The following is a 26,020-nucleotide window of genomic DNA, read 5'->3' on the forward strand; positions in this document are numbered from 1 at the left end:
AACAAGGAAACAATTTAAGTGTCAAAAGTTAAACTTAATACATTCAGAAATATAATCACTTGCTTCTTTAGGGAAACTGTAATTCTTCATCCTATGATATAGAAACATTGATTGATATATTTTTTCATAAGATTGCTCGCAATTTAAAAAGCCGAATGAACAATACCCCAAGCATGTCATTTCTTCTATAGTTCTGTACATTGCAAACCAATAGCAGATTCCTTAAGTTTTACTTTCCTTGGATATAGAATCAAAAGTGTCAAATAAACGTCTGATTTGTTTAAAGAGAATGTAAAAGCTAGTTTAGTGGTAAGATATGAGTCTTGAGCCTATTTCCTCCAAATGCTAGGTTATCTTTTACAAGAGGCATTTCTGCTATATGGGGTCAAATGTCCAAGGCTTTTAAAATGCTTGTCACAGACTTCAAAGATAAAATTGTTTGATGCTTTTGGTGTAGGGTTTGCTTTGAGATTGTCGTTACCCGCCTCACTTGGACCGGATGAACGAAGAGCACCCGTTGGTTGAGAAAACATGAAAATTGTGATCACGTGAATTCACGTAGACATTATTCACCTATTGTGATTAGAGGAATAAGACATATCAAGATGTGAGAGAGTTAGAAAGCATGATAATAGTATGTATCAAAGAATGTGGTGTTAAAAGGTGTAAAAAACTGGAAGTCATTTTGAGTTCTTGGCCAGTGAACAAAACAAAGTTAAAATTCAAGTTACTTTTGACTTTTTTCTGTTGGTAAAATGCAGAGCAAAGCTAAAGATGATCATCAGCATCTATAAAACTATAATGCCACCCTTTTTTTCTATTTATGTTGGAGGAGGGTATTTGTGATGTCATAGTTATCACTCGCACACTTCACCCCAGTGTTCGGAGCCAATGAAACAAGTCAAGTCACCACCAGTGGTTCCATGGTGTGTTGGTTAGCACTCTGGACTCTGAATCCAGCGATCCGAGTTCAAATCTCGGTGGAACCTTTCCTTTAGATAGAATTCATCTTAAGAAGCTAATATGTCAATTGGTCTGCGTGAAAAATAGTTCATGTCAAACATTTTAGAAGTCCCTATATCATAATGTTCTTACATAAAAGCATGAGCAACAGTCAGCCAAATTTGCAAATTTGTCTTCATTTCCCATTTTTACATCTAAAAAAACAAGGAAACAATTTAAGTGTCAAAAGTTAAACTTAATACATTCAGAAATATAATCACTTGCTTCTTTAGGGAAACTGTAATTCTTCATCCTATGATATAGAAACATTGATTGATATATTTTTTCATAAGATTGCTCGCAATTTAAAAAGCCGAATGAACAATACCCCAAGCATGTCTTCTTCTATAGTTCTGTACATTGCAAACCAATAGCAGATTCCTTAAGTTTTACTTTCCTTGGATATAGAATCAAAAGTGTCAAATAAACGTCTGATTTGTTTAAAGAGAATGTAAAAGCTAGTTTAGTGGTAAGATATGAGTCTTGAGCCTGATTCCTCCAAATGCTAGGTTATCTTTTACAAGAGGCATTTCTGCTATATGGGCTCAAATGTCCAAGGCTTTTAAAATGCTTGTCACAGACTTCAAAGATAAAATTGTTTGATGCTTTTGGTGTAGGGTTTGCTTTGAGATTGTCGTTACCCGCCTCACTTGGACCGGATGAACGAAGAGCACCCGTTGGTTGAGAAAACATGAAAATTGTGATCACGTGAATTCACGTAGACATTATTCACCTATTGTGATTAGAGGAATAAGACATATCAAGATGTGAGAGAGTTGGAAAGCATGATAATAGTATGTATCAAAGAATGTGGTGTTAAAAGGTGTAAAAAACTGGAAGTCATTTTGAGTTCTTGGCCAGTGAACAAAACAAAGTTAAAATTCAAGTTACTTTTGACTTTTTTCTGTTGGTAAAATGCAGAGCAAAGCTAAAGATGATCATCAGCATCTATAAAACTATGATGCCACCCTTTTTTTCTATTTATGTTGGAGGAGGGTATTTGTGATGTCATAGTTATCACTCGCACACTTCACCCCAGTGTTCGGAGCCAATGAAACAAGTCAAGTCACCACCAGTGGTTCCATGGTGTGTTGGTTAGCACTCTGGACTCTGAATCCAGCGATCCGAGTTCAAATCTCGGTGGAACCTTTCCTTTAGATAGAATTCATCTTAAGAAGCTAATATGTCAATTGGTCTGCGTGAAAAATAGTTCATGTCAAACATTTTAGAAGTCCCTATATCATAATGTTCTTCCATAAAAGCATGAGCAACAGTCAGCCAAATTTGCAAATTTGTCTTCATTTCCCATTTTTACATCTAAAAAAACAAGGAAACAATTTAAGTGTCAAAAGTTAAACTTAATACATTCAGAAATATAATCACTTGCTTCTTTAGGGAAACTGTAATTCTTCATCCTATGATATAGAAACATTGATTGATATATTTTTTCATAAGATTGCTCGCAATTTAAAAAGCCGAATGAACAATACCCCAAGCATGTCTTCTTCTATAGTTCTGTACATTGCAAACCAATAGCAGATTCCTTAAGTTTTACTTTCCTTGGATATAGAATCAAAAGTGTCAAATAAACGTCTGATTTGTTTAAAGAGAATGTAAAAGCTAGTTTAGTGGTAAGATATGAGTCTTGAGCCTGATTCCTCCAAATGCTAGGTTATCTTTTACAAGAGGCATTTCTGCTATATGGGCTCAAATGTCCAAGGCTTTTAAAATGCTTGTCACAGACTTCAAAGATAAAATTGTTTGATGCTTTTGGTGTAGGGTTTGCTTTGAGATTGTCGTTACCCACCTCACTTGGACCGGATGAACGAAGAGCACCCGTTGGTTGAGAAAACATGAAAATTGTGATCACGTGAATTAACGGAGACATTATTCACCTATTGTGATTAGAGGAATAAGACATATCAAGATGTGAGACAGTTGGAATGCATGATAATAGTATGTATAAAAGAATGTGGTGTTAAAAGGTGTAAAAAACTGGAAGTCATTTTGAGTTCTTGGCCAGTGAACAAAACAAAGTTAAAATTCAAGTTACTTTTGACTTTTTTCTGTTGGTAAAATGCAGAGCAAAGCTAAAGATGATCATCAGCATCTATAAAACTATAATGCCACCCTTTTTTTCAATTTATGTTGGAGGAGGGTATTTGTGATGTCATAGTTATCACTCGCACTCTTCACACCAGTGTTCGGAGCCAATGAAAAAAGTCAAGTCACCACCAGTGGTTCCATGGTGTAATGGTTAGCACTCTGGACTCTGAATCCAGCGATCCGAGTTCAAATCTCGGTGGAACCTTTCCTTTAGATAGCATTAATCTTAAGAAGCTAATATGTCAATTGGTCTGCGTCAAAAATAGTTCATGTCAAAAATTTTAGAAGTCCCTAAATAATAATGTTCTTCCATAAAAGAATGAGCAACAGTCAGCCAAATTTGCAAATTTGTCTTCATTTCCCATTTTTACATCTAAAAAAACAAGGAAACAATTTAAGTGTCAAAAGTTAAACTTAATACATTCAGAAATATAATCACTTGCTTCTTTAGGGAAACTGTAATTCTTCATCCTATGATATAGAAACATTGATTGATATATTTTTTCATAAGATTGCTCGCAATTTAAAAAGCCGAATGAACAATACCCCAAGCATGTCATTTCTTCTATAGTTCTGTACATTGCAAACCAATAGCAGATTCCTTAAGTTTTACTTTCCTTGGATATAGAATCAAAAGTGTCAAATAAACGTCTGATTTGTTTAAAGAGAATGTAAAAGCTAGTTTAGCGGTAAGATGTGAGTCTTGAGCCTATTTCCTCCAAATGCTAGGTTATCTTTTACAAGAGGCATTTCTGCTATATGGGGTCAAATGTCCAAGGCTTTTAAAATGCTTGTCACAGACTTCAAAGATAAAATTGTTTGATGCTTTTGGTGTAGGGTTTGCTTTGAGATTGTCGTTACCCGCCTCACTTGGACCGGATGAACGAAGAGCACCCGTTGGTTGAGAAAACATGAAAATTGTGATCACGTGAATTCACGTAGACATTATTCACCTATTGTGATTAGAGGAATAAGACATATCAAGATGTGAGAGAGTTGGAAAGCATGATAATAGTATGTATAAAAGAATGTGGTGTTAAAAGGTGTAAAAAACTGGAAGTCATTTTGAGTTCTTGGCCAGTGAACAAAACAAAGTTAAAATTCAAGTTACTTTTGACTTTTTTCTGTTGGTAAAATGCAGAGCAAAGCTAAAGATGATCATCAGCATCTATAAAACTATAATGCCACCCTTTTTTCTATTTATGTTGGAGGAGGGTATTTGTAATGTCATAGTGATCACTCGCACTCTTCACACCAGTGTTCGGAGCCAATGAAAAAAATAAAGTCACCACCAGTGGTTCCATGGTGTAATGGTTAGCACTCTGGACTCTGAATCCAGCGATCCGAGTTCAAATCTCGGTGGAACCTTTCCTTTGGATAGCATTAATCTTAAGAAGCTAATATGTCAATTGGTCTGCGTCAAAAATAGTTCATGTCAAACATTTTAGAAGTCCCTAAATAATAATGTTCTTCCATAAAAGAATGAGCAACAGTCAGCCAAATTTGCAAATTTGTCTTCATTTCCCATTTTTACATCTAAAAAAACAAGGAAACAATTTAAGTGTCAAAAGTTAAACTTAATACATTCAGAAATATAATCACTTGCTTCTTTAGGGAAACTGTAATTCTTCATCCTATGATATAGAAACATTGATTGATATATTTTTTCATAAGATTGCTCGCAATTTAAAAAGCCGAATGAACAATACCCCAAGCATGTCATTTCTTCTATAGTTCTGTACATTGCAAACCAATAGCAGATTCCTTAAGTTTTACTTTCCTTGGATATAGAATCAAAAGTGTCAAATAAACGTCTGATTTGTTTAAAGAGAATGTAAAAGCTAGTTTAGTGGTAAGATATGAGTCTTGAGCCTATTTCCTCCAAATGCTAGGTTATCTTTTACAAGAGGCATTTCTGCTATATGGGGTCAAATGTCCAAGGCTTTTAAAATGCTTGTCACAGACTTCAAAGATAAAATTGTTTGATGCTTTTGGTGTAGGGTTTGCTTTGAGATTGTCGTTACCCGCCTCACTTGGACCGGATGAACGAAGAGCACCCGTTGGTTGAGAAAACATGAAAATTGTGATCACGTGAATTCACGTAGACATTATTCACCTATTGTGATTAGAGGAATAAGACATATCAAGATGTGAGAGAGTTAGAAAGCATGATAATAGTATGTATAAAAGAATGTGGTGTTAAAAGGTGTAAAAAACTGGAAGTCATTTTGAGTTCTTGGCCAGTGAACAAAACAAAGTTAAAATTCAAGTTACTTTTGACTTTTTTCTGTTGGTAAAATGCAGAGCAAAGCTAAAGATGATCATCAGCATCTATAAAACTATAATGCCACCCTTTTTTTCTATTTATGTTGGAGGAGGGTATTTGTGATGTCATAGTTATCACTCGCACACTTCACACCAGTGTTCGGAGCCAATGAAACAAGTCAAGTCACCACCAGTGGTTCCATGGTGTGTTGGGTAGCACTCTGGACTCTGAATCCAGCGATCCGAGTTCAAATCTCGGTGGAACCTTTCCTTTAGATAGAATTCATCTTAAGAAGCTAATATGTCAATTGGTCTACGTGAAAAATAGTTCATGTCAAACATTTTAGAGGTCCCTATATCATAATGTTCTTCCATAAAAGCATGAGCAACAGTCAGCCAAATTTGCAAATTTGTCTTCATTTCCCATTTTTACATCTAAAAAAACAAGGAAACAATTTAAGTGTCAAAAGTTAAACTTAATACATTCAGAAATATAATCACTTGCTTCTTTAGGGAAACTGTAATTCTTCATCCTATGATATAGAAACATTGATTGATATATTTTTTCATAAGATTGCTCGCAATTTAAAAAGCCGAATGAACAATACCCCAAGCATGTCTTCTTCTATAGTTCTGTACATTGCAAACCAATAGCAGATTCCTTAAGTTTTACTTTCCTTGGATATAGAATCAAAAGTGTCAAATAAACGTCTGATTTGTTTAAAGAGAATGTAAAAGCTAGTTTAGTGGTAAGATATGAGTCTTGAGCCTGATTCCTCCAAATGCTAGGTTATCTTTTACAAGAGGCATTTCTGCTATATGGGCTCAAATGTCCAAGGCTTTTAAAATGCTTGTCACAGACTTCAAAGATAAAATTGTTTGATGCTTTTGGTGTAGGGTTTGCTTTGAGATTGTCGTTACCCACCTCACTTGGACCGGATGAACGAAGAGCACCCGTTGGTTGAGAAAACATGAAAATTGTGATCACGTGAATTCACGTAGACATTATTCACCTATTGTGATTAGAGGAATAAGACATATCAAGATGTGAGACAGTTGGAATGCATGATAATAGTATGTATAAAAGAATGTGGTGTTAAAAGGTGTAAAAAACTGGAAGTCATTTTGAGTTCTTGGCCAGTGAACAAAACAAAGTTAAAATTCAAGTTACTTTTGACTTTTTTCTGTTGGTAAAATGCAGAGCAAAGCTAAAGATGATCATCAGCATCTATAAAACTATAATGCCACCCTTTTTTTCTATTTATGTTGGAGGAGGGTATTTGTGATGTCATAGTTATCACTCGCACTCTTCACACCAGTGTTCGGAGCCAATGAAAAAAGTCAAGTCACCACCAGTGGTTCCATGGTGTAATGGTTAGCACTCTGGACTCTGAATCCAGCGATCCGAGTTCAAATCTCGGTGGAACCTTTCCTTTAGATAGCATTAATCTTAAGAAGCTAATATGTCAATTGGTCTGCGTCAAAAATAGTTCATGTCAAAAATTTTAGAAGTCCCTAAATAATAATGTTCTTCCATAAAAGAATGAGCAACAGTCAGCCAAATTTGCAAATTTGTCTTCATTTCCCATTTTTACATCTAAAAAAACAAGGAAACAATTTAAGTGTCAAAAGTTAAACTTAATACATTCAGAAATATAATCACTTGCTTCTTTAGGGAAACTGTAATTCTTCATCCTATGATATAGAAACATTGATTGATATATTTTTTCATAAGATTGCTCGCAATTTAAAAAGCCGAATGAACAATACCCCAAGCATGTCATTTCTTCTATAGTTCTGTACATTGCAAACCAATAGCAGATTCCTTAAGTTTTACTTTCCTTGGATATAGAATCAAAAGTGTCAAATAAACGTCTGATTTGTTTAAAGAGAATGTAAAAGCTAGTTTAGTGGTAAGATATGAGTCTTGAGCCTATTTCCTCCAAATGCTAGGTTATCTTTTACAAGAGGCATTTCTGCTATATGGGGTCAAATGTCCAAGGCTTTTAAAATGCTTGTCACAGACTTCAAAGATAAAATTGTTTGATGCTTTTGGTGTAGGGTTTGCTTTGAGATTGTCGTTATCCGCCTCACTTGGACCGGATGAACGAAGAGCACCCGTTGGTTGAGAAAACATGAAAATTGTGATCACGTGAATTCACGTAGACATTATTCACCTATTGTGATTAGAGGAATAAGACATATCAAGATGTGAGAGAGTTAGAAAGCATGATAATAGTATGTATCAAAGAATGTGGTGTTAAAAGGTGTAAAAAACTGGAAGTCATTTTGAGTTCTTGGCCAGTGAACAAAACAAAGTTAAAATTCAAGTTACTTTTGACTTTTTTCTGTTGGTAAAATGCAGAGCAAAGCTAAAGATGATCATCAGCATCTATAAAACTATAATGCCACCCTTTTTTTCTATTTATGTTGGAGGAGGGTATTTGTGATGTCATAGTTATCACTCGCACTCTTCACACCAGTGTTCGGAGCCAATGAAAAAAGTCAAGTCACCACCAGTGGTTCCATGGTGTAATGGTTAGCACTCTGGACTCTGAATCCAGCGATCCGAGTTCAAATCTCGGTGGAACCTTTCCTTTGGATAGCATTAATCTTAAGAAGCTAATATGTCAATTGGTCTGCGTCAAAAATAGTTCATGTCAAACATTTTAGAAGTCCCTAAATAATAATGTTCTTCCATAAAAGAATGAGCAACAGTCAGCCAAATTTGCAAATTTGTCTTCATTTCCCATTTTTACATCTAAAAAAACAAGGAAACAATTTAAGTGTCAAAAGTTAAACTTAATACATTCAGAAATATAATCACTTGCTTCTTTAGGGAAACTGTAATTCTTCATCCTATGATATAGAAACATTGATTGATATATTTTTTCATAAGATAGCTCGCAATTTAAAAAGCCGAATGAACAATACCCCAAGCATGTCATTTCTTCTATAGTTCTGTACATTGCAAACCAATAGCAGATTCCTTAAGTTTTACTTTCCTTGGATATAGAATCAAAAGTGTCAAATAAACGTCTGATTTGTTTAAAGAGAATGTAAAAGCTAGTTTAGTGGTAAGATATGAGTCTTGAGCCTATTTCCTCCAAATGCTAGGTTATCTTTTACAAGAGGCATTTCTGCTATATGGGGTCAAATGTCCAAGGCTTTTAAAATGCTTGTCACAGACTTCAAAGATAAAATTGTTTGATGCTTTTGGTGTAGGGTTTGCTTTGAGATTGTCGTTACCCGCCTCACTTGGACCGGATGAACGAAGAGCACCCGTTGGTTGAGAAAACATGAAAATTGTGATCACGTGAATTCACGTAGACATTATTCACCTATTGTGATTAGAGGAATAAGACATATCAAGATGTGAGAGAGTTAGAAAGCATGATAATAGTATGTATAAAAGAATGTGGTGTTAAAAGGTGTAAAAAACTGGAAGTCATTTTGAGTTCTTGGCCAGTGAACAAAACAAAGTTAAAATTCAAGTTACTTTTGACTTTTTTCTGTTGGTAAAATGCAGAGCAAAGCTAAAGATGATCATCAGCATCTATAAAACTATAATGCCACCCTTTTTTTCTATTTATGTTGGAGGAGGGTATTTGTGATGTCATAGTTATCACTCGCACACTTCACACCAGTGTTCGGAGCCAATGAAACAAGTCAAGTCACCACCAGTGGTTCCATGGTGTGTTGGGTAGCACTCTGGACTCTGAATCCAGCGATCCGAGTTCAAATCTCGGTGGAACCTTTCCTTTAGATAGAATTCATCTTAAGAAGCTAATATGTCAATTGGTCTACGTGAAAAATAGTTCATGTCAAACATTTTAGAGGTCCCTATATCATAATGTTCTTCCATAAAAGCATGAGCAACAGTCAGCCAAATTTGCAAATTTGTCTTCATTTCCCATTTTTACATCTAAAAAAACAAGGAAACAATTTAAGTGTCAAAAGTTAAACTTAATACATTCAGAAATATAATCACTTGCTTCTTTAGGGAAACTGTAATTCTTCATCCTATGATATAGAAACATTGATTGATATATTTTTTCATAAGATTGCTCGCAATTTAAAAAGCCGAATGAACAATACCCCAAGCATGTCTTCTTCTATAGTTCTGTACATTGCAAACCAATAGCAGATTCCTTAAGTTTTACTTTCCTTGGATATAGAATCAAAAGTGTCAAATAAACGTCTGATTTGTTTAAAGAGAATGTAAAAGCTAGTTTAGTGGTAAGATATGAGTCTTGAGCCTGATTCCTCCAAATGCTAGGTTATCTTTTACAAGAGGCATTTCTGCTATATGGGCTCAAATGTCCAAGGCTTTTAAAATGCTTGTCACAGACTTCAAAGATAAAATTGTTTGATGCTTTTGGTGTAGGGTTTGCTTTGAGATTGTCGTTACCCACCTCACTTGGACCGGATGAACGAAGAGCACCCGTTGGTTGAGAAAACATGAAAATTGTGATCACGTGAATTCACGTAGACATTATTCACCTATTGTGATTAGAGGAATAAGACATATCAAGATGTGAGACAGTTGGAATGCATGATAATAGTATGTATAAAAGAATGTGGTGTTAAAAGGTGTAAAAAACTGGAAGTCATTTTGAGTTCTTGGCCAGTGAACAAAACAAAGTTAAAATTCAAGTTACTTTTGACTTTTTTCTGTTGGTAAAATGCAGAGCAAAGCTAAAGATGATCATCAGCATCTATAAAACTATAATGCCACCCTTTTTTTCTATTTATGTTGGAGGAGGGTATTTGTGATGTCATAGTTATCACTCGCACTCTTCACACCAGTGTTCGGAGCCAATGAAAAAAGTCAAGTCACCACCAGTGGTTCCATGGTGTAATGGTTAGCACTCTGGACTCTGAATCCAGCGATCCGAGTTCAAATCTCGGTGGAACCTTTCCTTTAGATAGCATTAATCTTAAGAAGCTAATATGTCAATTGGTCTGCGTCAAAAATAGTTCATGTCAAAAATTTTAGAAGTCCCTAAATAATAATGTTCTTCCATAAAAGAATGAGCAACAGTCAGCCAAATTTGCAAATTTGTCTTCATTTCCCATTTTTACATCTAAAAAAACAAGGAAACAATTTAAGTGTCAAAAGTTAAACTTAATACATTCAGAAATATAATCACTTGCTTCTTTAGGGAAACTGTAATTCTTCATCCTATGATATAGAAACATTGATTGATATATTTTTTCATAAGATTGCTCGCAATTTAAAAAGCCGAATGAACAATACCCCAAGCATGTCATTTCTTCTATAGTTCTGTACATTGCAAACCAATAGCAGATTCCTTAAGTTTTACTTTCCTTGGATATAGAATCAAAAGTGTCAAATAAACGTCTGATTTGTTTAAAGAGAATGTAAAAGCTAGTTTAGTGGTAAGATATGAGTCTTGAGCCTATTTCCTCCAAATGCTAGGTTATCTTTTACAAGAGGCATTTCTGCTATATGGGGTCAAATGTCCAAGGCTTTTAAAATGCTTGTCACAGACTTCAAAGATAAAATTGTTTGATGCTTTTGGTGTAGGGTTTGCTTTGAGATTGTCGTTACCCGCCTCACTTGGACCGGATGAACGAAGAGCACCCGTTGGTTGAGAAAACATGAAAATTGTGATCACGTGAATTCACGTAGACATTATTCACCTATTGTGATTAGAGGAATAAGACATATCAAGATGTGAGAGAGTTAGAAAGCATGATAATAGTATGTATCAAAGAATGTGGTGTTAAAAGGTGTAAAAAACTGGAAGTCATTTTGAGTTCTTGGCCAGTGAACAAAACAAAGTTAAAATTCAAGTTACTTTTGACTTTTTTCTGTTGGTAAAATGCAGAGCAAAGCTAAAGATGATCATCAGCATCTATAAAACTATAATGCCACCCTTTTTTTCTATTTATGTTGGAGGAGGGTATTTGTGATGTCATAGTTATCACTCGCACACTTCACCCCAGTGTTCGGAGCCAATGAAACAAGTCAAGTCACCACCAGTGGTTCCATGGTGTGTTGGTTAGCACTCTGGACTCTGAATCCAGCGATCCGAGTTCAAATCTCGGTGGAACCTTTCCTTTAGATAGAATTCATCTTAAGAAGCTAATATGTCAATTGCAAAAGAAAAAGGGTAATAGGCGCTCACTATAGAAACCAGGCAGCAGTATACAGGACAAGGATTCCCCAACCTTGTGAGTGAAATAGTAGAAAGAGAGAGGGCGTATACCGCGCTTATAGTATTACAAATAAAATATACAAAGATACATACATATATTCTTGAGTAATTCAATTAGTCGTGACCTCAAAGGGAAATACAAATAGAAAAATAATAATAGCGCAATACAGCAAATATATTTATAGGGATAAATGATAAGAAACTAAGTACAGTCCACTCACATGAAGTAGAGCTATAACAGAGCTCTACTGTAAAAGCGCTTGGACGGTACAATCCCCGTCTTGGGATACGTGGTGGTTGCCGCAGATGTATTCAAAGGTGCCAAATATGGAGTTGGTATAAAAAGAAAAAATAGCAGCAATATGGTGAAGTAAGTCCAAGTGGTAGAATAAAATAGTAAAAAGTAATGTACTTACACTTTCTAGAGCATGTAACCTGCTCTAGTGTGAACAGCTTGGGTGGTATGATCCCCACCAAGGATATACAGGATACCAGGAAATGAAGATAATAAAAAAGTAACTTAAAAGTATACTTTAATGTAAACAGACTAGACAATGAATATTAAAATATAGATATAAAATATAATATATAAAATATAGTCCCACTTAACGCGTTTCGCCTGATAGGCTTCTTCAGAAGTGTGGTGTAGAGTTCAAACAGTCCGTTTATATATCTTCTTTGATGATTAGATGAATTCCTGGTGAGATGACTTCCGGGTTTCGGTTTTGTGATGGTGCGCATGCGTCAGACCGGAAATGGCGCGACACCCGTGTCGCACCAGAAGTGATGCGTTGTTGTGATGTAGGCCGGAAATGGCCGCGGCATGTCCATAAGGGAAGGGGGAGCGTGCTGACGTGACACTCGTGGAACGCACGCACACCCAGGGAGTGGTGTGCGTCGCGTTCCAGACGTCACTCCTAAGTCCAATCTTAAAGGGAGTATCGGCTGTAATGACCGGGTAATGGCGTGGCGGCCATATTGGATAAGGGCAATAGTCCATAAATATATGAAAAAAACACATAGATAATACATGATAAATAACACAAGCAATAATTAAAGGGAAAGTTGATATTCTGTTAATGTATAATCAGAATAAAAAACAGAATAAAAGGGCAACTTTACTAAATGGCTAAAAACTCTAAGGTGAATATAGTGACAGTAGCTTTGCAAGCATAATTAGCAGAGTACAGATATTGCAAATAGGTGCACCTAATTGGTGGAGTATACTTTGAGAGAGGGTGGACAAATAATAATTATAGCGCATGGCTTAAATATTGGAGTTTGAATAAAAAGGGGTACTTAGTAAAAATCTGATATGAAAAAGAGGGAAGATAAAAATTTAACCATAAGGAATCTATAAAATATGGAGTGACTGACTAAACTTTAAAAATATTTATAAAAAAATATAAAATATTATAAAAAATTAAAAAGGTCGAAGTCCACATTTAACCCCTTGGGGTGTAGGGTATCTAGTTGATATACCCATTGCATTTCTGTTTGTCCAATCTTTCTTAGAATATCTCCTCCTCTCCAGTGGTTTTTCACTATTTTAATACCAATAAAAGTAAGGTGCTTAGGATCATTGTTGTGCATGCAGAAGTGTGCTGGTATTGAATGGTTTTGTACACCTTTTTCTATATTTCTGCAATGTTCTGCAATTCTGGTTTTCAGTGGTCTGATCGTTCTGCCCACATATTGAAGGCCACATGAACATTCTAATAGATAAATCACGTTTTTACTGTTGCATGAAATGACATCTTTAATATTATATATTTTATTTGTATTATTTGATTTAAACTCAGTAATGGTTCTTTTAGTAGTTTTTGTTTTCTTACATGCCATGCAGCAATTACATTTATAAAAACCCTTTTTGTCCATAAAATTGTTTATCTTATTGGGACTCTTTTTTGTAAAATTTTTTGTCAAATGCATTTTAAGGTTAGGAGCTCCTCTGAATATTATTTTTGGTTTATCAGGGATTAATTTACCTAAAATTTCGTCTTCCTTCAATAGGTGCCAGTGTTTCATTAAAATTTTCTTTAATTGTCTGTTTTTATTATTGTAATCTAATACGATTGGTAGGGTAAAATCACAATTGTTCTGATTGGCTGGGGTTTTAACCTTATGTATAAGTTGGTTCCTATTGGTTGTGGTAATTTGGTTAATAGTTGCATCAATGTGGTTACCATTATAGCCTTTTTGTATAAAACTTTTTTTCAATGTATTTGCTTGCTCTAAAAACACAGAATTATCTGAACAATTTCTTTTTAGGCGCATCATTTGGCTTTTGGGTATGTTGTCCAGCCATATTTTATTGTGACAACTTTCAGTGCTTATATAGTTATTAACATTTACATCTTTAAAGTGTGTCTTTGTTTGTATTTGATTATCTTTAATGTATATATTTAGATCTAAATAGGTCACTGCAGTACTACTAAAATCAGCTGTTAAAACTATTCCTTCTTCATTTATGTTTAAAAAAGAGATAAAATCCTTGGCCGAACTCATAGAGCCTTTCCAGATGAAAAAGAGGTCATCTATATAACGAGAGTAGGATACCAGGCTTTCCACCCAGTCATGCCCCCTCCACACGGCTCGGTCCTCCCACTCCGCCATATAGAGGTTGGCATAACTGGGTGCAAACCTGGTACCCATAGCTGTGCCGGTTTTCTGTAGGAAGAAACTATCTTTGAACCAGAAATAATTATATTTTAAAATTAGATCTATGCCTTCAATAATAAAATCAGTATGTTCTTGAGGCATAGAGTCATCTCGTTCTAGAACAGATCTAATTGCTTGGCATCCCTTATTGTGCTGAATGATCGTGTATAGTGACTGGACATCACACGTAATGAGTATATAATCATTGTTCCAGGTAATGGTTTCCAATTTTTTCAAAAGATCTATTGTGTCTTTTAAGTAAGATTTTGTTTTTTTAACGTACGGCTGCAACATTATGTCAATATACTCAGATAGGTTAGAGAGAAGGGATCCTATTCCTGACACAATAGGGCGTCCAGGTGGGTTATTTAAACATTTATGAATTTTTGGTAAAAAGTATATCACTGGGGTTTTGGGGAATAGTATTTTTATATAGTTATACTCCTTCTCGTTTAAAATTCCAATTTCCTTACCTCTATTTAAATAGTCGTAAAATTTTAATTTTATGTCTCCTATTGGGTCACTGTCCAATTTAATGTAAGTATTAGAGTCATTGAGCTGTCTATAAGCTTCTGTTTCGTATTTATCTTTAGATAAGATGACGAGGCCTCCGCCTTTATCGGCTGGCTTGATTACTATTGAAGTATCGTCATATAGTTCTTTTAGTATTTTTATTTCTTTTCTACTCATATTTGGTCTATCTTTTATTTTTCTAGTGTCTAGGATTTTTAAGTCCTTGACTACTTTCTTTTCGAATATATCTAAAGCACTCGATTTGAAATGTGCCGGGTAGAAGGTGGATTTGTTTTTTAATTCACTATCTTTATAAACTTTTGGATTTGTATTCGCTGTATTAGCTGATAGGTTGGTTTTGCTTTTATCAACAAAAAAGCGTTTTAAGGTCGCATTCCTAACGAATTTATTTACGTCAATGTAGGCTAGGAAGGAATTGTATGACTTTGTGGGGGCAAACTTTAAGCCTCGTTTTAAAATGTTTGTTTCTGTTGTGTTAAGAATTTTATCAGATAGATTGAATATACCAGTAGGTGTCTCCTGTGTTTTTTGAACTAGAGAGACACAACAAAGGATATGATAAATTTAATACTAGATATCAACAGAATACTCACTATCCGAACACTCGTTTCCACTACAAATCCTCCAACTCACACGATTTAGAAATAAACGAAGATCGTACCAAACACAAATATCACACCCACCACGTTGCTCAAGAATCACCCCTTGTTGTTAGACCTAAAACTCACAGATACACATTTGTGCCAGACTCCCCCAAGCATAAATTAAGAAATAGAAAGTACTCTTGGGAAATCCCCAAAAAAACCTACAAGAGATTAGACGAAAACAAACCACCATCACCACAAGACTTAACTAAGAACAATAAATATCATGTCTTATCTTTTTGTGACCAATTTGATGAGACATCTTTTTTAGAGATCCCCTCCAACAGAGAGAGACAAACTCACCAACTCAATATCTCACCTATAAAAAATCGCAAAAGATGCTTAGAGGGAGGAGATCAGGTAGAAGACACCAAAAAAGGAAGACTAGAGAGCTTCTAGTTCAAAAAACACAGGAGACACCTACTGGTATATTCAATCTATCTGATAAAATTCTTAACACAACAGAAACAAACATTTTAAAACGAGGCTTAAAGTTTGCCCCCACAAAGTCATACAATTCCTTCCTAGCCTACATTGACGTAAATAAATTCGTTAGGAATGCGACCTTAAAACGCTTTTTTGTTGATAAAAGCAAAACCAACCTATCAGCTAATACAGCGAATACAAATCCAAAAGTTTATAAAGATAGTGAATTAAAAAACAAATCCACCTTCTACCCGGCACATTTCAAATCGAGTGCTTTAGATATATTCGAAAAGAAAGTAGTCAAGGACTTAAAAATCCTAGACACTAGAAAAATAAAAGATAGACCAAATATGAGTAGAAAAGAAATAAAAATACTAAAAGAACTATATGACGATACTTCAATAGTAATCAAGCCAGCCGATAAAGGCGGAGGCCTCGTCATCTTATCTAAAGATAAATACGAAACAGAAGCTTATAGACAGCTCAATGACTCTAATACTTACATTAAATTGGACAGTGACCCAATAGGAGACATAAAATTAAAATTTTACGACTATTTAAATAGAGGTAAGGAAATTGGAATTTTAAACGAGAAGGAGTATAACTATATAAAAATACTATTCCCCAAAACCCCAGTGATATACTTTTTACCAAAAATTCATAAATGTTTAAATAACCCACCTGGACGCCCTATTGTGTCAGGAATAGGATCCCTTCTCTCTAACCTATCTGAGTATATTGACATAATGTTGCAGCCGTACGTTAAAAAAACAAAATCTTACTTAAAAGACACAATAGATCTTTTGAAAAAATTGGAAACCATTACCTGGAACAATGATTATATACTCATTACGTGTGATGTCCAGTCACTATACACGATCATTCAGCACAATAAGGGATGCCAAGCAATTAGATCTGTTCTAGAACGAGATGACTCTATGCCTCAAGAACATACTGATTTTATTATTGAAGGCATAGATCTAATTTTAAAATATAATTATTTCTGGTTCAAAGATAGTTTCTTCCTACAGAAAACCGGCACAGCTATGGGTACCAGGTTTGCACCCAGTTATGCCAACCTCTATATGGCGGAGTGGGAGGACCGAGCCGTGTGGAGGGGGCATGACTGGGTGGAAAGCCTGGTATCCTACTCTCGTTATATAGATGACCTCTTTTTCATCTGGAAAGGCTCTATGAGTTCGGCCAAGGATTTTATCTCTTTTTTAAACATAAATGAAGAAGGAATAGTTTTAACAGCTGATTTTAGTAGTACTGCAGTGACCTATTTAGATCTAAATATATACATTAAAGATAATCAAATACAAACAAAGACACACTTTAAAGATGTAAATGTTAATAACTATATAAGCACTGAAAGTTGTCACAATAAAATATGGCTGGACAACATACCCAAAAGCCAAATGATGCGCCTAAAAAGAAATTGTTCAGATAATTCTGTGTTTTTAGAGCAAGCAAATACATTGAAAAAAAGTTTTATACAAAAAGGCTATAATGGTAACCACATTGATGCAACTATTAACCAAATTACCACAACCAATAGGAACCAACTTATACATAAGGTTAAAACCCCAGCCAATCAGAACAATTGTGATTTTACCCTACCAATCGTATTAGATTACAATAATAAAAACAGACAATTAAAGAAAATTTTAATGAAACACTGGCACCTATTGAAGGAAGACGAAATTTTAGGTAAATTAATCCCTGATAAACCAAAAATAATATTCAGAGGAGCTCCTAACCTTAAAATGCATTTGACAAAAAATTTTACAAAAAAGAGTCCCAATAAGATAAACAATTTTATGGACAAAAAGGGTTTTTATAAATGTAATTGCTGCATGGCATGTAAGAAAACAAAAACTACTAAAAGAACCATTACTGAGTTTAAATCAAATAATACAAATAAAATATATAATATTAAAGATGTCATTTCATGCAACAGTAAAAACGTGATTTATCTATTAGAATGTTCATGTGGCCTTCAATATGTGGGCAGAACGATCAGACCACTGAAAACCAGAATTGCAGAACATTGCAGAAATATAGAAAAAGGTGTACAAAACCATTCAATACCAGCACACTTCTGCATGCACAACAATGATCCTAAGCACCTTACTTTTATTGGTATTAAAATAGTGAAAAACCACTGGAGAGGAGGAGATATTATAAGAAAGATTGGACAAACAGAAATGCAATGGGTATATCAACTAGATACCCTACACCCCAAGGGGTTAAATGTGGACTTCGACCTTTTTAATTTTTTATAATATTTTATATTTTTTTATAAATATTTTTAAAGTTTAGTCAGTCACTCCATATTTTATAGATTCCTTATGGTTAAATTTTTATCTTCCCTCTTTTTCATATCAGATTTTTACTAAGTACCCCTTTTTATTCAAACTCCAATATTTAAGCCATGCGCTATAATTATTATTTGTCCACCCTCTCTCAAAGTATACTCCACCAATTAGGTGCACCTATTTGCAATATCTGTACTCTGCTAATTATGCTTGCAAAGCTACTGTCACTATATTCACCTTAGAGTTTTTAGCCATTTAGTAAAGTTGCCCTTTTATTCTGTTTTTTATTCTGATTATACATTAACAGAATATCAACTTTCCCTTTAATTATTGCTTGTGTTATTTATCATGTATTATCTATGTGTTTTTTTCATATATTTATGGACTATTGCCCTTATCCAATATGGCCGCCACGCCATTACCCGGTCATTACAGCCGATACTCCCTTTAAGATTGGACTTAGGAGTGACGTCTGGAACGCGACGCACACCACTCCCTGGGTGTGCGTGCGTTCCACGAGTGTCACGTCAGCACGCTCCCCCTTCCCTTATGGACATGCCGCGGCCATTTCCGGCCTACATCACAACAACGCATCACTTCCGGTGCGACACGGGTGTCGCGCCATTTCCGGTCTGACGCATGCGCACCATCACAAAACCGAAACCCGGAAGTCATCTCACCAGGAATTCATCTAATCATCAAAGAAGATATATAAACGGACTGTTTGAACTCTACACCACACTTCTGAAGAAGCCTATCAGGCGAAACACGTTAAGTGGGACTATATTTTATATATTATATTTTATATCTATATTTTAATATTCATTGTCTAGTCTGTTTACATTAAAGTATACTTTTAAGTTACTTTTTTATTATCTTCATTTCCTGGTATCCTGTATATCCTTGGTGGGGATCATACCACCCAAGCTGTTCACACTAGAGCAGGTTACATGCTCTAGAAAGTGTAAGTACATTACTTTTTACTATTTTATTCTACCACTTGGACTTACTTCACCATATTGCTGCTATTTTTTCTTTTTATACCAACTCCATATTTGGCACCTTTGAATACATCTGCGGCAACCACCACGTATCCCAAGACGGGGATTGTACCGTCCAAGCGCTTTTACAGTAGAGCTCTGTTATAGCTCTACTTCATGTGAGTGGACTGTACTTAGTTTCTTATCATTTATCCCTATAAATATATTTGCTGTATTGCGCTATTATTATTTTTCTATTTGTATTTCCCTTTGAGGTCACGACTAATTGAATTACTCAAGAATATATGTATGTATCTTTGTATATTTTATTTGTAATACTATAAGCGCGGTATACGCCCTCTCTCTTTCTAATATGTCAATTGGTCTGCGTGAAAAATAGTTCATGTCAAACATTTTAGAAGTCCCTATATCATAATGTTCTTCCATAAAAGCATGAGCAACAGTCAGCCAAATTTGCAAATTTGTCTTCATTTCCCATTTTTACATCTAAAAAAACAAGGAAACAATTTAAGTGTCAAAAGTTAAACTTAATACATTCAGAAATATAATCACTTGCTTCTTTAGGGAAACTGTAATTCTTCATCCTATGATATAGAAACATTGATTGATATATTTTTTCATAAGATTGCTCGCAATTTAAAAAGCCGAATGAACAATACCCCAAGCATGTCTTCTTCTGTAGTTCTGTACATTGCAAACCAATAGCAGATTCCTTAAGTTTTACTTTCCTTGGATATAGAATCAAAAGTGTCAAATAAACGTCTGATTTGTTTAAAGAGAATGTAAAAGCTAGTTTAGCGGTAAGATGTGAGTCTTGAGCCTATTTCCTCCAAATGCTAGGTTATCTTTTACAAGAGGCATTTCTGCTATATGGGTTCAAATGTCCAAGGCTTTTAAAATGCTTGTCACAGACTTCAAAGATAAAATTGTTTGATGCTTTTGGTGTAGGGTTTGCTTTGAGATTGTCGTTACCCGCCTCACTTGGACCGGATGAACGAAGAGCACCCGTTGGTTGAGAAAACATGAAAATTGTGATCACGTGAATTCACGTAGACATTATTCACCTATTGTGATTAGAGGAATAAGACATATCAAGATGTGAGAGAGTTGGAAAGCATGATAATAGTATGTATCAAAGAATGTGGTGTTAAAAGGTGTAAAAAACTGGAAGTCATTTTGAGTTCTTGGCCAGTGAACAAAACAAAGTTAAAATTCAAGTTACTTTTGACTTTTTTCTGTTGGTAAAATGCAGAGCAAAGCTAAAGATGATCATCAGCATCTATAAAACTATAATGCCACCCTTTTTTTCTATTTATGTTGGAGGAGGGTATTTGTGATGTCATAGTTATCACTCGCACACTTCACCCCAGTGTTCGGAGCCAATGAAACAAGTCAAGTCACCACCAGTGGTTCCATGGTGTGTTGGTTAGCACTCTGGACTCTGAATCCAGCGATCCGAGTTCAAATCTCGGTGGAACCTTTCCTTTAGATAGAATTCATCTTAAGAAGCTAATATGTCAATTGGTCTGCGTGAAAAATAGTTCATGTCAAACATTTTAGAAGTCCCTATATCATAATGTTCTTCCATAAAAGCATGAGCAACAGTCAGCCAAATTTGCAAATTTGTCTTCATTTCCCATTTTTACATCTAAAAAAACAAGGAAACAATTTAAGTGTCAAAAGTTAAACTTAATACATTCAGAAATATAATCACTTGCTTCTTTAGGGAAACTGTAATTCTTCATCCTATGATATAGAAACATTGATTGATATATTTTTTCATAAGATTGCTCGCAATTTAAAAAGCCGAATGAACAATACCCCAAGCATGTCTTCTTCTATAGTTCTGTACATTGCAAACCAATAGCAGATTCCTTAAGTTTTACTTTCCTTGGATATAGAATCAAAAGTGTCAAATAAACGTCTGATTTGTTTAAAGAGAATGTAAAAGCTAGTTTAGTGGTAAGATATGAGTCTTGAGCCTGATTCCTCCAAATGCTAGGTTATCTTTTACAAGAGGCATTTCTGCTATATGGGCTCAAATGTCCAAGGCTTTTAAAATGCTTGTCACAGACTTCAAAGATAAAATTGTTTGATGCTTTTGGTGTAGGGTTTGCTTTGAGATTGTCGTTACCCACCTCACTTGGACCGGATGAACGAAGAGCACCCGTTGGTTGAGAAAACATGAAAATTGTGATCACGTGAATTAACGGAGACATTATTCACCTATTGTGATTAGAGGAATAAGACATATCAAGATGTGAGACAGTTGGAATGCATGATAATAGTATGTATAAAAGAATGTGGTGTTAAAAGGTGTAAAAAACTGGAAGTCATTTTGAGTTCTTGGCCAGTGAACAAAACAAAGTTAAAATTCAAGTTACTTTTGACTTTTTTCTGTTGGTAAAATGCAGAGCAAAGCTAAAGATGATCATCAGCATCTATAAAACTATAATGCCACCCTTTTTTTCTATTTATGTTGGAGGAGGGTATTTGTGATGTCATAGTTATCACTCGCACTCTTCACACCAGTGTTCGGAGCCAATGAAAAAAGTCAAGTCACCACCAGTGGTTCCATGGTGTAATGGTTAGCACTCTGGACTCTGAATCCAGCGATCCGAGTTCAAATCTCGGTGGAACCTTTCCTTTAGATAGCATTAATCTTAAGAAGCTAATATGTCAATTGGTCTGCGTCAAAAATAGTTCATGTCAAAAATTTTAGAAGTCCCTAAATAATAATGTTCTTCCATAAAAGAATGAGCAACAGTCAGCCAAATTTGCAAATTTGTCTTCATTTCCCATTTTTACATCTAAAAAAACAAGGAAACAATTTAAGTGTCAAAAGTTAAACTTAATACATTCAGAAATATAATCACTTGCTTCTTTAGGGAAACTGTAATTCTTCATCCTATGATATAGAAACATTGATTGATATATTTTTTCATAAGATTGCTCGCAATTTAAAAAGCCGAATGAACAATACCCCAAGCATGTCATTTCTTCTATAGTTCTGTACATTGCAAACCAATAGCAGATTCCTTAAGTTTTACTTTCCTTGGATATAGAATCAAAAGTGTCAAATAAACGTCTGATTTGTTTAAAGAGAATGTAAAAGCTAGTTTAGTGGTAAGATATGAGTCTTGAGCCTATTTCCTCCAAATGCTAGGTTATCTTTTACAAGAGGCATTTCTGCTATATGGGGTCAAATGTCCAAGGCTTTTAAAATGCTTGTCACAGACTTCAAAGATAAAATTGTTTGATGCTTTTGGTGTAGGGTTTGCTTTGAGATTGTCGTTACCCGCCTCACTTGGACCGGATGAACGAAGAGCACCCGTTGGTTGAGAAAACAAGAAAATTGTGATCACGTGAATTCACGTAGACATTATTCACCTATTGTGATTAGAGGAATAAGACATATCAAGATGTGAGAGAGTTAGAAAGCATGATAATAGTATGTATCAAAGAATGTGGTGTTAAAAGGTGTAAAAAACTGGAAGTCATTTTGAGTTCTTGGCCAGTGAACAAAACAAAGTTAAAATTCAAGTTACTTTTGACTTTTTTCTGTTGGTAAAATGCAGAGCAAAGCTAAAGATGATCATCAGCATCTATAAAACTATAATGCCACCCTTTTTTTCAATTTATGTTGGAGGAGGGTATTTGTGATGTCATAGTTATCACTCGCACACTTCACACCAGTGTTCGGAGCCAATGAAACAAGTCAAGTCACCACCAGTGGTTCCATGGTGTGTTGGGTAGCACTCTGGACTCTGAATCCAGCGATCCGAGTTCAAATCTCGGTGGAACCTTTCCTTTAGATAGAATTCATCTTAAGAAGCTAATATGTCAATTGGTCTGCGTGAAAAATAGTTCATGTCAAACATTTTAGAAGTCCCTAAATAATAATGTTCTTCCATAAAAGAATGAGCAACAGTCAGCCAAATTTGCAAATTTGTCTTCATTTCCCATTTTTACATCTAAAAAAACAAGGAAACAATTTAAGTGTCAAAAGTTAAACTTAATACATTCAGAAATATAATCACTTGCTTCTTTAGGGAAACTGTAATTCTTCATCCTATGATATAGAAACATTGATTGATATATTTTTTCATAAGATTGCTCGCAATTTAAAAAGCCGAATGAACAATACCCCAAGCATGTCATTTCTTCTATAGTTCTGTACATTGCAAACCAATAGCAGATTCCTTAAGTTTTACTTTCCTTGGATATAGAATCAAAAGTGTCAAATAAACGTCTGATTTGTTTAAAGAGAATGTAAAAGCTAGTTTAGTGGTAAGATATGAGTCTTGAGCCTATTTCCTCCAAATGCTAGGTTATCTTTTACAAGAGGCATTTCTGCTATATGGGGTCAAATGTCCAAGGCTTTTAAAATGCTTGTCACAGACTTCAAAGATAAAATTGTTTGATGCTTTTGGTGTAGGGTTTGCTTTGAGATTGTCGTTACCCGCCTCACTTGGACCGGATGAACGAAGAGCACCCGTTGGTTGAGAAAACAAGAAAATTGTGATCACGTGAATTCACGTAGACATTATTCACCTATTGTGATTAGAGGAATAAGACATATCAAGATGTGAGAGAGTTAGAAAGCATGATAATAGTATGTATCAAAGAATGTGGTGTTAAAAGGTGTAAAAAACTGGAAGTCATTTTGAGTTCTTGGCCAGTGAACAAAACAAAGTTAAAATTCAAGTTACTTTTGACTTTTTTCTGTTGGTAAAATGCAGAGCAAAGCTAAAGATGATCATCAGCATCTATAAAACTATAATGCCACCCTTTTTTTCAATTTATGTTGGAGGAGGGTATTTGTGATGTCATAGTTATCACTCGCACACTTCACACCAGTGTTCGGAGCCAATGAAACAAGTCAAGTCACCACCAGTGGTTCCATGGTGTGTTGGGTAGCACTCTGGACTCTGAATCCAGCGATCTGAGTTCAAATCTCGGTGGAACCTTTCCTTTAGATAGAATTCATCTTAAGAAGCTAATATGTCAATTGGTCTGCGTGAAAAATAGTTCATGTCAAACATTTTAGAAGTCCCTATATCATAATGTTCTTCCATAAAAGCATGAGCAACAGTCAGCCAAATTTGCAAATTTGTCTTCATTTCCCATTTTTACATCTAAAAAAACAAGGAAACAATTTAAGTGTCAAAAGTTAAACTTAATACATTCAGAAATATAATCACTTGCTTCTTTAGGGAAACTGTAATTCTTCATCCTATGATATAGAAACATTGATTGATATATTTTTTCATAAGATTGCTCGCAATTTAAAAAGCCGAATGAACAATACCCCAAGCATGTCTTCTTCTGTAGTTCTGTACATTGCAAACCAATAGCAGATTCCTTAAGTTTTACTTTCCTTGGATATAGAATCAAAAGTGTCAAATAAACGTCTGATTTGTTTAAAGAGAATGTAAAAGCTAGTTTAGCGGTAAGATGTGAGTCTTGAGCCTATTTCCTCCAAATGCTAGGTTATCTTTTACAAGAGGCATTTCTGCTATATGGGTTCAAATGTCCAAGGCTTTTAAAATGCTTGTCACAGACTTCAAAGATAAAATTGTTTGATGCTTTTGGTGTAGGGTTTGCTTTGAGATTGTCGTTACCCGCCTCACTTGGACCGGATGAACGAAGAGCACCCGTTGGTTGAGAAAACATGAAAATTGTGATCACGTGAATTCACGTAGACATTATTCACCTATTGTGATTAGAGGAATAAGACATATCAAGATGTGAGAGAGTTGGAAAGCATGATAATAGTATGTATCAAAGAATGTGGTGTTAAAAGGTGTAAAAAACTGGAAGTCATTTTGAGTTCTTGGCCAGTGAACAAAACAAAGTTAAAATTCAAGTTACTTTTGACTTTTTTCTGTTGGTAAAATGCAGAGCAAAGCTAAAGATGATCATCAGCATCTATAAAACTATAATGCCACCCTTTTTTTCTATTTATGTTGGAGGAGGGTATTTGTGATGTCATAGTTATCACTCGCACACTTCACCCCAGTGTTCGGAGCCAATGAAACAAGTCAAGTCACCACCAGTGGTTCCATGGTGTGTTGGTTAGCACTCTGGACTCTGAATCCAGCGATCCGAGTTCAAATCTCGGTGGAACCTTTCCTTTAGATAGAATTCATCTTAAGAAGCTAATATGTTAATTGGTCTGCGTGAAAAATAGTTCATGTCAAACATTTTAGAAGTCCCTATATCATAATGTTCTTCCATAAAAGCATGAGCAACAGTCAGCCAAATTTGCAAATTTGTCTTCATTTCCCATTTTTACATCTAAAAAAACAAGGAAACAATTTAAGTGTCAAAAGTTAAACTTAATACATTCAGAAATATAATCACTTGCTTCTTTAGGGAAACTGTAATTCTTCATCCTATGATATAGAAACATTGATTGATATATTTTTTCATAAGATTGCTCGCAATTTAAAAAGCCGAATGAACAATACCCCAAGCATGTCTTCTTCTATAGTTCTGTACATTGCAAACCAATAGCAGATTCCTTAAGTTTTACTTTCCTTGGATATAGAATCAAAAGTGTCAAATAAACGTCTGATTTGTTTAAAGAGAATGTAAAAGCTAGTTTAGTGGTAAGATATGAGTCTTGAGCCTGATTCCTCCAAATGCTAGGTTATCTTTTACAAGAGGCATTTCTGCTATATGGGCTCAAATGTCCAAGGCTTTTAAAATGCTTGTCACAGACTTCAAAGATAAAATTGTTTGATGCTTTTGGTGTAGGGTTTGCTTTGAGATTGTCGTTACCCACCTCACTTGGACCGGATGAACGAAGAGCACCCGTTGGTTGAGAAAACATGAAAATTGTGATCACGTGAATTAACGGAGACATTATT

General features: G+C 35.0%; 14 non-coding genes across 14 annotated transcripts; all 14 read left to right on the forward strand.

Annotated features, from left to right (window-relative positions):
• The first annotated feature begins 917 nt into the window (after nt 1-917).
• TRNAQ-CUG (transfer RNA glutamine (anticodon CUG)) lies at nt 918-989 on the forward strand. The gene has a single exon. It is a non-coding gene; the product is annotated as a tRNA-Gln (tRNA).
• A 1,090-nt stretch (nt 990-2,079) lies between these two features.
• TRNAQ-CUG (transfer RNA glutamine (anticodon CUG)) lies at nt 2,080-2,151 on the forward strand. Its single transcript has one exon. It is a non-coding gene; the product is annotated as a tRNA-Gln (tRNA).
• A 1,090-nt stretch (nt 2,152-3,241) lies between these two features.
• On the forward strand, nt 3,242-3,313 carry TRNAQ-CUG (transfer RNA glutamine (anticodon CUG)). Its single transcript has one exon. It is a non-coding gene; the product is annotated as a tRNA-Gln (tRNA).
• A 1,091-nt stretch (nt 3,314-4,404) lies between these two features.
• TRNAQ-CUG (transfer RNA glutamine (anticodon CUG)) lies at nt 4,405-4,476 on the forward strand. Its single transcript has one exon. It is a non-coding gene; the product is annotated as a tRNA-Gln (tRNA).
• A 1,092-nt stretch (nt 4,477-5,568) lies between these two features.
• Nucleotides 5,569-5,640, forward strand: TRNAQ-CUG (transfer RNA glutamine (anticodon CUG)). Its single transcript has one exon. It is a non-coding gene; the product is annotated as a tRNA-Gln (tRNA).
• A 1,090-nt stretch (nt 5,641-6,730) lies between these two features.
• TRNAQ-CUG (transfer RNA glutamine (anticodon CUG)) lies at nt 6,731-6,802 on the forward strand. Its single transcript has one exon. It is a non-coding gene; the product is annotated as a tRNA-Gln (tRNA).
• Nucleotides 6,803-7,894: 1,092 nt separating this feature from the next.
• On the forward strand, nt 7,895-7,966 carry TRNAQ-CUG (transfer RNA glutamine (anticodon CUG)). The gene has a single exon. It is a non-coding gene; the product is annotated as a tRNA-Gln (tRNA).
• A 1,092-nt stretch (nt 7,967-9,058) lies between these two features.
• On the forward strand, nt 9,059-9,130 carry TRNAQ-CUG (transfer RNA glutamine (anticodon CUG)). The gene has a single exon. It is a non-coding gene; the product is annotated as a tRNA-Gln (tRNA).
• A 1,090-nt stretch (nt 9,131-10,220) lies between these two features.
• On the forward strand, nt 10,221-10,292 carry TRNAQ-CUG (transfer RNA glutamine (anticodon CUG)). Its single transcript has one exon. It is a non-coding gene; the product is annotated as a tRNA-Gln (tRNA).
• Nucleotides 10,293-11,384: 1,092 nt separating this feature from the next.
• TRNAQ-CUG (transfer RNA glutamine (anticodon CUG)) lies at nt 11,385-11,456 on the forward strand. Its single transcript has one exon. It is a non-coding gene; the product is annotated as a tRNA-Gln (tRNA).
• A 9,097-nt stretch (nt 11,457-20,553) lies between these two features.
• Nucleotides 20,554-20,625, forward strand: TRNAQ-CUG (transfer RNA glutamine (anticodon CUG)). The gene has a single exon. It is a non-coding gene; the product is annotated as a tRNA-Gln (tRNA).
• A 1,090-nt stretch (nt 20,626-21,715) lies between these two features.
• On the forward strand, nt 21,716-21,787 carry TRNAQ-CUG (transfer RNA glutamine (anticodon CUG)). Its single transcript has one exon. It is a non-coding gene; the product is annotated as a tRNA-Gln (tRNA).
• Nucleotides 21,788-22,879: 1,092 nt separating this feature from the next.
• On the forward strand, nt 22,880-22,951 carry TRNAQ-CUG (transfer RNA glutamine (anticodon CUG)). Its single transcript has one exon. It is a non-coding gene; the product is annotated as a tRNA-Gln (tRNA).
• A 2,254-nt stretch (nt 22,952-25,205) lies between these two features.
• On the forward strand, nt 25,206-25,277 carry TRNAQ-CUG (transfer RNA glutamine (anticodon CUG)). Its single transcript has one exon. It is a non-coding gene; the product is annotated as a tRNA-Gln (tRNA).
• Nucleotides 25,278-26,020: the final 743 nt, after the last annotated feature.

This window comes from Pelobates fuscus, chromosome 12 (genome assembly GCF_036172605.1).
Source record: "Pelobates fuscus isolate aPelFus1 chromosome 12, aPelFus1.pri, whole genome shotgun sequence".
NCBI lineage: Eukaryota > Metazoa > Chordata > Amphibia > Anura > Pelobatidae > Pelobates > Pelobates fuscus.